General features: G+C 43.3%; 1 protein-coding gene across 2 annotated transcripts in view; it reads right to left on the bottom strand.

The window, feature by feature from the left end:
* The window catches only part of Ctdspl2 (CTD small phosphatase like 2), a 55,590-nt gene extending 51,304 nt beyond the window's left edge, over nucleotides 1–4,286 (bottom strand). For both annotated transcript variants that reach the window (XM_021192133.1, XM_021192134.1), the window contains exon 1: nucleotides 3,675–4,286. The gene's annotated coding sequence lies outside the window, so the exon portion shown is untranslated. The remainder of the gene's footprint in view (nucleotides 1–3,674) is intronic.
* Between the last annotated feature and the right edge of the window lie 6,011 nt (nucleotides 4,287–10,297).

Below are 10,297 nucleotides of genomic sequence, written 5' to 3'. Positions count from 1 at the left end.
AGCTGAATTTGAAATTTTTCTTTTCTTTCTTTCTTTTTTGTTTTTTGTTTGTTTTTTCTGAGACAGTGTTTCTCTGTGTAGCCCTGGCTGTCCTGGAGCTCACTCTGTAGACCAGGCTGGCCTTGAACTCAGAAATCTGCCTGCCTCTGCCTCCCAAGTGCTGGGATTAAAGGCGAGTGCCACCACTGCCTGGTTGAATTTATAATTTTAAGCAATGCATTTCAGAAAGAATTCCACAAGACTTGGTATATATAAATGAAGTAAAGCATGGCATTTCTCAAGAAAATCTCAACCACCTAGATCTACCTATAGGTAGGTTCAATAATAATTTAGTACAGTTTAGATTTAAAAATGCATGTACTCAATAGCTGTGGTGATGTACTCCTTTAATCCCAGGACTTAGAAGGCAGAGACAAGAGGATCTCTGTGAGTTCAAGGCCAGCTTAGTGTAAATACCAAGTTTCAGGCTGGCAAGAGCTATATAGCAGCACTTTTTCTTAAGGAAGAAAGAAAAAGCGTATACTCACACAAACATTAGTGAATACATCTGGCTTAGGTTAGGGCATAAAGATGTCAGAAAAGTGAGCAAAAATTGAAATATAAGTCAAAATTGCTCCTTCTAGCAAGTTCCATGACTGTTCAATAGCCTAATTCTGGGATATAGTGGCACTCATCTTCTATCCCAGCACTTCTGGCTGAGCCAGAAGGATCTGGAGTTTGAGTAAGCTTGGGCTATATAGCCAGACCCTGTCTCACTACAAAACAAACAAAGTCTATAAATAAACAACTTCATTCTCAATGTAGCACAAATGACTTCCTGTACCAAATCCATTGTAAAATGGTTTGGCAACTTTAATCTCCTAATAAAAACTACTTAAGAGCGCATCATGTATGAGGTCCTCTTCACACATTTGATACATGACTTAAAGTACCTTTCTTCTTCCCTTATATTTTCTTTGTTTTTTTTTTTTGGTTTTTCGAGGCAGGGTTTCTCTGTGTAGCCCTGGCTGTCCTGGAACTCACTCTGTAGACCAGGCTGGTTTCGAACTCAGAAACCCGCCTGCCTCTGCCTCCCAAGTGCTGGGATTAAAGGTGTGAGCCACTACCGCTCAGCTTATATTTTCATAAACTACATATACAAAAAAATGAGATGCTGCCCCTTTTCAAATTCTGGCAAAGCACTATATTCTTTATATACTTTTGATTTATCAATCAAAAGCATAGTGTATTATAATTAAGATAACATAATACTACTTTATCAATCAGCAATTGATTCTGCAGTTAGTTACAAGTCTGTCCCGTATATCCTTTCTGAGCAAGTTCAAGTTTCTTTTAGAGGCAGGGCCTCATGTAGCCCAAGCTGGCCTCCAATTTGTAATATAGCTGGGGATGACGATGAACTTCTGATTCTTCTACTTCCACCTCCCTGAGGTTACAGGCAGGAACCACCATAACCAGCTCATCTGGTGATGGGGATTTAGCAACCTAGGGTTTCCTGAATGCCAGGCAAGCACTTTACCACTGCGCTACATATCCAGACAGATTTTGCTCAAATCGTCCTGCAAAGAAGCCATCTGATCAAATACAATCTTAGAATAGTCTAGGTTAATCTGGAAAAATCATCAGTTTTCTAACAGTGGGGGAAAAATAGCACCACTAGTTCAAATGAAATGTCTGTAAGGCACCAGTACTATGCACAACAAAATGTTCTAAAACATACCTATCCTACTTAGTATTCCTACACAATCCTATTATTGCAATACAACTACAGCACACATGAGAAAAAGACATCACTTGGCAGTTTTCACACCCTTTCAAATCATGCATAGGAGAGTATTAAGAATATAGGGACTGGCCTGGCTGTGGTGGCACACGCCTTTAATCCCAGCCCTCTGGAGATAGAGGCAGGTTGGATCTCTGTGAGTTCAACACCACCTTGATCTACAAAGTAAGTTCCAGTACAGTCAGAGCTGTGACATACACACACACAAATAAACAAAAAAAGAATATGGGGTCTAATTGAATGTAGTACAATACTGATTCTGCTATCTATAAACTAAATTTTATCAAAAAAAAAAAAAAAAAAAAAACTACCCCCAAAACATCGTTAAAACAGAGAAAGCCTGCACCAGACATAATTTATCCCAATTCTTGTGACTAACATAATTGGTCCCATTTTAAAATAAAATGACTCAACAAGCACTCAGTATGTCTCAACTTTCACTCCCCAAACCCCTAAATCAAGCAGTCCTGGAAAAGCAGTGATGCTCAGGTCACTCCTAAAACTACTTCATGTAAGAGCTATATTTTACCTTGACTTTCTCTATGACCTTGGGCTAAGTCTTTCAAATAAAAACTATAATGATGTTTGCATGTGCCTGCTTATTACTGAAATTTAATCCTAACATGTGAACAGCAAGTTAAGTACTCTAGGCTGCACCTATGAAGCAGAAGGCTACTGAGTGAGAAACATTAACTAATATGTAACATAAGCCATGTTTTAATTTTCAGTTTTATTCCAGGGGAGAAAACACCTATAATGCCCCAAATTTGACATGACCAAACCATTGAAAAAAAATTGAGAAACTCTATTTAAAAAAAAAAAACCAAAACCCAGTAAAAACTATCTTCCACATGCCATGTCACTGCTTTTATAGAGATATAATTGCTGGACCACAAACAAATGTGTAGCTTGGCAGTTCATGAATCAAAATAACAGGCAATCTACAATCTAAAATATGTAGATAAGCCTATCATTTTAAGGCACTAATTTATATATGGATGTAAACGTAATCTTGGTATTGTCTTAGTATCATGAGAAAGATAACATTCCCCGCCTTGGAGTAACATCCAAGAATATTCAGTCAGGAGCTTAGGGTAGTTTCCTGGCAGTATCTCAGTAGGTTTCTCCGAGGTACTCTGAAAGTCATTCACACATTCAGCTACCACTAGGGCGAGAAGTAAATAAACACCATTCACTTATGCAATTATTTATCACAGGTCAAGAACGCAAAGGTAAACTCATACGGACATACCCAACGTAAACAGCATGCTAAATATAATTAAGATTCACCCTTCACTAACCACTATGGAAATCAGAGGCCTCCTACATAGGCTGGTTTTGACTACCAAACTTGACTTTAAAAAGTAGTAATGTCAACTCAACATTTTAGCAGTACAGAAGACGACAGAAGCTCCAAGAACCTCTCTCCAGATTCTCAAAGGATGTTTGTAAGAGCTCGAGTTGAGAGAGCAACGCCCCCCTAACGCACCCTACAAGAATGAAATACCAAAAACATTACGTGGGCCCACAAGAAGGTTCGAAAAGGCAATCTAACTTAATTAGCTATCGGGTCCGTGGGGTCAGGGACTAGGAACGTGAGCTGGGGTTGGGGGTGGGTAGCAGAGTGAAATCTAACCCCAGAAATCACAACACAGGCCGCAGCCTAAGAGCTGTAGCTGGCGGGAAGTGAGCTCCCTGGCCGTTCCCTGGGGAAAGTCCAAGCTAGAGCAGCTTCCACACAGTGGACGTACAAGGCGCCAACAGTGCATGCCTACCGACGTTCCTGGAACCGCTGAAGGCTCGGCTAGAGAAGGGGAGGAGAGCCCGGCAGACGGCCCTGAGAGAGGACTGAGCTTCCGAGCAACGGCAGCGTCTGGACCAAGGGAATTACCTTCACTGTGACGACAGAAAAGTGTCCTCGGGCTCCGGCGATGGTCCCGAGTGCGCAATAGGTGGTGTCTTTCCCGCTTATCCCTCAGCAGCAACAGAACCAGCTCCTTCAGCCAGTCGCCATTTCCCGCCTACCGACCTGCTGCACCGCACGGACAGGGACCCGGATGGAAAGCGGCCTCCCCGCGCAGGCGCTCTGGCTTCCTCCTCCCCCGCCCGCCACGATCCGGAGAGGCGGGAGGGAAGGAATGCGGGAGGCCTGGGCGGCAGCGGGGGAGGGGGGAGCCAACTTTTACTTCCGTGAAGAAGTTTGTGTCGCCTTAGGGGACTCGCCAGAGCGAATTCCTGACCAAAAGAAAAACAAGAAACAACAACAACAACAACAACAAATGAGCACAGGGCCTTAAGGCCCGAGGAGTTAGACTGGACTCAGCCTCGGAGGGGGCTCGGAGCGTGGGGAACGTTTGTACGTCGGGGGCCTCCGTAGTGGGCTGAGGGGTGGTCGCAGGGGGAGTAGGGAGGAAAGCGTTAGCCGCGGAGGCGGGGACGCCGGGGGCGGTTTTCCCTCCCGGCGCTAACGGAACCGCCTAGGGCCGGGCGACAAGGGGAGCGCGCCCTGGCCCGGGAGGCGGGGTTTAAGAACGCGCCGCGCACCCGGCGGCCAGGGTTAGCGACAAGGCGGCGGTGGGTGGAGCCGGCGGGAAGGGGCGGTGCTAACGGCTTGGCGCGCTGGAGCGGGAGCCAGTGACTTGCGCTCCCGAAGGCCAGACCCAGCCTGGTCCCGGTGCTTTCGGAGTCGCGCGGAATGTCCCCGAGCTTCTATTCCTGGCTCACTTTGCTAGCGGGAGCCCCTGTTGTCCTTGGACCTATGAAGGAGACTCTTACCTTGCCCTTCCTCGCGAAGTGGGCGGTGAACCTGGATGATTAAAACTCGAGTCTTTCAAATGGGTTTTCACACACGACTGTGGGCTCGATCTAGAATCTGGATGGTTCTTAGTCTTCTTGATGCTGCAACGCTTTAATAGAGTTCCTCATGTATGGTGACCCCCACCAACCATAAAATTATCTTTTTTGCTACTTCATAGTTGTAATTTTGCTACTGTCATGAATCGGAATGCAAATATGTTTTCCCATGATCTAAGGATCTAATCCTTTTAAGGATTTCAATCCACAGGTTGAGAAACACTGGTCTAGATAGCACTTTCGACTGAAATTCCAAGCTGTTCTCATTATTCTATAAGAAATGTTTGAAAACGTGCTGTTTAAAAAGGAAATAACTGAATTAGGAAAAATAGTCACTGCACTCCCAGAGTTAACACTCCACCAAAGAAGACAGGGGTAAGGGTGTGATACAGTGAATTATAGACGTGAATTAATACGCATAGTAGGATAGCACGTGATTATGCCAGCGACGGGTTTGGGGAGTTTTCATAAGACTTCCCTAAGAGAAGCATAAATGGGGAGTTGATTTTGTAAAAAGTTGTGTTTTTACAAAAAGGAAACAAAGGAAAAATTCCAAAATAAGGGAAGGGGGATGGCCAGACAATAGCAGGTGAGGCAGAAAGGTAAATGTAGAAGTGTAGAGTGCTCTTGTAAATATTGTTTCTCCTTCAAAATGTGGAGCAGGTGGGTTGTCAAGATCCTGTCAGAACTGCCAGGTATGGTGGCGCAGGCCTTTAATCCCAGCACTCGGGAGGCAGAGGCAGGTGGATTTCTGAGTTTGAGGCCAGCCTGGTCTACAAAGTGAGTTCCAGGACAGTCAGGGCTACACAGAGAAACCCTNTCTCGAAAAACCAAAAGAAAAAAAAAAAAATTCCTGTCAGAGTTGAGTCCTTTTGTCATTTAAATCTTCCCAGCACAGAATTAGTTTCAGTCTGGGCACTGTGATCATAAAGCTAGGGATTACCATCCCGAGGCAGGGGATTAAAAAGTTCCAAACAGCCTAGGCTGCACAACAAGAACCTGGCTCCGAAAGAAAAGGTAAAGAAATCCTGGAATAAAATAATGAGAGCCAATGGTATACCGAGCACAGAACAAATCGAGAGGCCACATAATCATAGGTTTCTGAAAGGCTAACTGAAAATCAAAAAATAATGATTATCTAGTTCAAATGATGGAAAGTTATAGAATGTGAACCCAGCAATTATCCCCATTGAGTACTAAAATTATTTTGTATGTTTTTATTTCATGTGTTTATGTAGGCACACACATGCTACTGTTGAATGTGAAGGTCAGGAGTCAATTCTGTGGTTCTCTCGTGCCACCCTGTATGTTTCGAAGATGACACTGAGATCATTAGGCCTCCGCAGAACCGCAGATTAGCGATCTCTCGCTCCTAAAGCCTGTTTTTGCTTTTCCGTGTATGAGTGTTTTACTTGAATGTATATCCGTGTCTGGTGCCCGTAGGAGGCCAGAAGAGGGCGCTGGATCTCAGAACTCTGGAAGAATAAAAAGCGCACATAAGAGTCTGTAAATGGCTTGTTTTATTTAAGTTTTAGAATCATTCAGGTTTGAAATAACTTTTTGGAGCAATTTAATTTTTATTTAAAAGTACGTTTAGGGTTCTGGAGAAGAGCCCTGGCTACTGTTAAGGGCCACCAAGTTGAATTCTCAGCACCCACATGGCAGCTATAACTCCAGCTTCGGGAGATCTAACACCGCTGGCATCAGGAGGCATCTGCACACACTTGCACTACACATACATCCCACACACAATTTTAATTAAAGAAATACAGTTAGGGTAAGGGCCCATTGTGTCTATTATACAACCTCTGGGTATGGTTACGATTATCAGAATTGTGACTAGAGATGGCTCAGCAGTAAAGAGCACTAGCTGTTCTTCCAGAGGACATGGGTTCAATTCCCAACATCCACATGGCAGTGCAAAATTATAACTCCATTTCCAGGGGTTCTAACACCCTCACACAGACATATATGCAGGCAAAACACTAATGTACATTAAAAATGAGGAAATGAAGGCTGGTGAGATGGCTCAGCCGGTAAGAGCACCCGACTGCTCTTCCAAAGGTGCAGAGTTCAAATCCCAGTAACCACATGGTGGCTCACAACCATCCGTAATGAGATCTGGCGCCCTCTTCTGGAGTGTCTGAAGACAGCTACAGTGTACTTACATGATTATAATAAGATTATATGTAAGTGTACTTACATATAATCTTTTTAAAAAATAAGGAAATGAGTTAACAATTTTTTTAAAAGATTGTTAGATTTGCTGCATTCAGAAAAATTGCAAGTTGTAAGCCCAAATGTTTTTGCAATTTATGAACTTTTTCCTTTTTCAGTTTTTGGTTTTTTTTTTTTTTTTTTTTTTGGTTTTGTTTTGGGGTTTTGGAAGGGTGTGGTTTTTTTGGTTTGAGGCACTGTTTTGCTTCCAAGACTGGCCTCAAACTCACTACAGATACAAGACTGCCTCCTGCCTCACCTTCCAAGTGCTGGATTACAGGTGTGCTTACCCTCCAAATCTATTTCCACCAAAGAAAATGAAATTGTGTGCTTCTCGCCTGATCACTAATTTATTCTCTGGGCTACTTCTACTACCTCCACACCCTCATTAGCAAAGTGAATTAAGTCTAAATATGAATTTCACTTTAAAAATATAGGTGTTCCATCCCATACCCTAGGATAAATGAAACACCTAAAGGCTGTTAGATGAGATTATTCCCAATCTCATTCAAATGAGATTTATAAAGCGCTCAGCAGGGTGCTTTTCTTCTTAATATGGTAGTTGTAAATGTCATTCAGCTTTAGTAATGTCCAAGTTTGGGGGCAGATGCCTTTAATCCCAGTATTCAGGAGGCAGAAAGAAGTGTGTGTGTGTATCTTGTGAGTTTGAGGCCAGCTCGGTGTACAGCTCCAGGACAGCTCTGACATAGGGAGACCCTATCTCAAGAAAAAAAACCAGCTGGGCGTGGTGGCACACACCTTTAATCCCAGCACTCGGGAGGCAGAGGCAGGTAGATTTCTGAGTTCGAGGCCAGCCTGGTCTACTAAGATTTTAGATTAAAAGTCTAAAATTAGGGGGTGGGGTGGGGGGAAAAAAGTCTAAAATTGTTTTTTTGTTGTTGTTTTGGTTTTGGTTTTTTCAAGACAGGGTTTCTCTGTGTAGCCCTGACTGTCCTGGAACTCACTCTGTAGACCAGGCTGACCTCAAACTCAGAAATCCACCTGCCTCTGCCTCCCAAGTGTTGGGATTAAAGGCGTGCGCCACTACTGCCCAGCCAAGTCTAAAATTGTTAACTCTGACCTATTTGGGAGGCTGAGAAAGGAGAGAGTTCAAGACCATGTTGGAGCAACTTGGTGAGAGAGGGAAGCAGGGAGGGAAGATGTAAAAGTAATTGATTCGCCTGTTGTAAATTGTTATCTCTGAGGCTTATTGCCCCAGTCTGCCAACATAGGCTTAGACCTGGAAGCCTCTAGCCTCTGTACAATCTTATCTAAGCCTAGAATGTTTTCAGCTTCTGAGACTTACCGCTGAATAACCTCACCCTTTCTAGTTCTTTCTGAATTCGCAGGCTAGTCAGCTCAGCTGTTCAGGCTCAAAACTGATTCAATATGGATTCTTTCTGAGCCTCTGAATTCCTCTGCTTGGCCTCATACTAACTTTGACAATATGTTCTAATTTTCTGGCTCCTTCTCATTGTCTGGCTTGTTCAATCTTTACCCATGCCTTTTCTCTCTCTGCAACCTGTTTCTGTCCAACTGTTCTGGCAAAACTGCCTCCTCCCCCTTTGTGCTGCTCCCTCTCATGGAGCCTCTTTCCTCTCCTCTGAGAGTTGGGCAGATCCTGTTCTGTCAAATCTTTCTCTGAGTCATCACTTTGTCTCCCACTCAACTAGACATCACTTTCAAACATGGGTGCTTTCTTCTACAAACTAACTTTATCATCATCGTTTGGGATTAAAGAAATTTACTAAGGGTGTGTCTATATTCCAGCCAGAGGGATTAAAGGTATATACTAAAGTCTGAGCCATACCACAACTAGAAACAGTTGTTTTTTTTTTAAGATTTATTTATTTATTATATGTAAGTACACTGTAGCTGTCCTCAGACACCCCAGAAGAGGGAGTCAGATCTCGTTCAGGATGGTTGTGAGCCACCATGTGGTTGCTGGGATTTGAACTCTGCACCTTTGGAAGAGCAGTTGGGTGCTCTTACCCACTGAGCCATCTCACCAGCCCACAGTTTTTTTTTCAGTAAATAACACAATCTCAAGTTTCACAGTGTGATCGAATCTCCTGCAACTTTTCCTCCTTTATGCGTAAGCAAAAATTGTACACAGTTCAGCTTTCTACAACAGAAACAATTAACAGTCCCACACACTTAACAGCCCCAGCGTCCTTATGAAGATCCATGGATGTGATGATCCTTCATAACTTCAGCCCTGATCATCTGTCCTTCAGCAAATGTAAATTTCAGCAGCAAGGTTTTCAGCCTGTCAGTCAGAGAAACACCTCTGTCCTTCAGCTGGTTTGTTGACCCGTCTCCATGTGTGGAGTGCAAGGAGGGTCAGCTTTCTATGTCATCTGCGTTGCTGTCTTTTTGCACCTCTTCCTTGAGTCATGCCTTTCTTGTAGAAGCCTCTCTTGCTCAGATCTTTATCAATTTTGACAGCATCCGTAGTCTTTCATAGGCAACTTAATACATTCCCTGAGTTCCATTCTGGTTGATCTAATTGTTAAAACATCATCAATACAGGTTGATCTAATGGAGCATTTTTTCCCAAAAGTCCAGTGTCTTTTAGCCCTTTCTGTTTATCAAGTTATGATTAGATTTTCATGAATTCATACATGAACTAGACATTTAGGCAGTCTCATTCCATGCCCAGCTCCATGCCAGTGGAGCTGGGCCTCTTACCCATTGTCAATTGGCTGTCTGTCTTGATCCTCAATTTCATTGGGTACCATAGGTTCACAATTAAGCACTTAACTTTTTTAATGTTCTCTTAATTTTTGCCTCTTGTCTCAATCCTTTGTATTATCGTGGCTAATTTTTCTTGTATGGCATTTTTCAACATTTTTCACATTTTTTATTTTAAATCTGATGGTTCTCAGTTTGTCTACAGCTGGAGTGATTTCTCTGACCTGTGGGGTTGTGACACAAGTTGGAGTGCCAAAATATTGTTTTTAAAACAAAATCCCCGTCATTTGATTTTACCAAATGAAGCCTCGGGAGTGGAATGCTAGGTGAAAGCCTACTAGCTCAGAGAGGCAGAAAAATACCCAGCTGGCCACCTTCCTCAACTCATGTCCCAAAGGAAAAGGTGGCCTGTGGGCCTGCTCCTCACTGTCTTAAAAACTCTCCAAACTGAATGTTCCTTCCTACTTTCCTGTGTGTCTATTGGTCCTCCTCACTTCCTTTTACTCTTTATAATTTTTGATATGTTCATTCCCTGTCAACTGGTTGCATGCTCTGCCTCTTGACCAGTGGCTGACTTTATTTAATCTTGATTACAAGATCTTGGATTAAGGGGCTGGTGAGATGGCTCAGTGGGTTAAGAGCACCTGACTGCTCTTCTGAAGGTCCAGAGTTCAAATCCCAGCAACCACATGGTGGCTCACAACCATCCGTAACAAGATCTGACGCCCTCTTCTGGAGTGTCTGAAGACA

Source organism: Mus pahari, chromosome 3, assembly GCF_900095145.1.
Source record: "Mus pahari chromosome 3, PAHARI_EIJ_v1.1, whole genome shotgun sequence".
NCBI classification, from domain to species: Eukaryota; Metazoa; Chordata; class Mammalia; order Rodentia; family Muridae; genus Mus; species Mus pahari.
The sequence above is the reverse complement of the archived record's forward strand: the minus strand, read 5'-3'. Positions and strand labels throughout refer to the sequence as shown.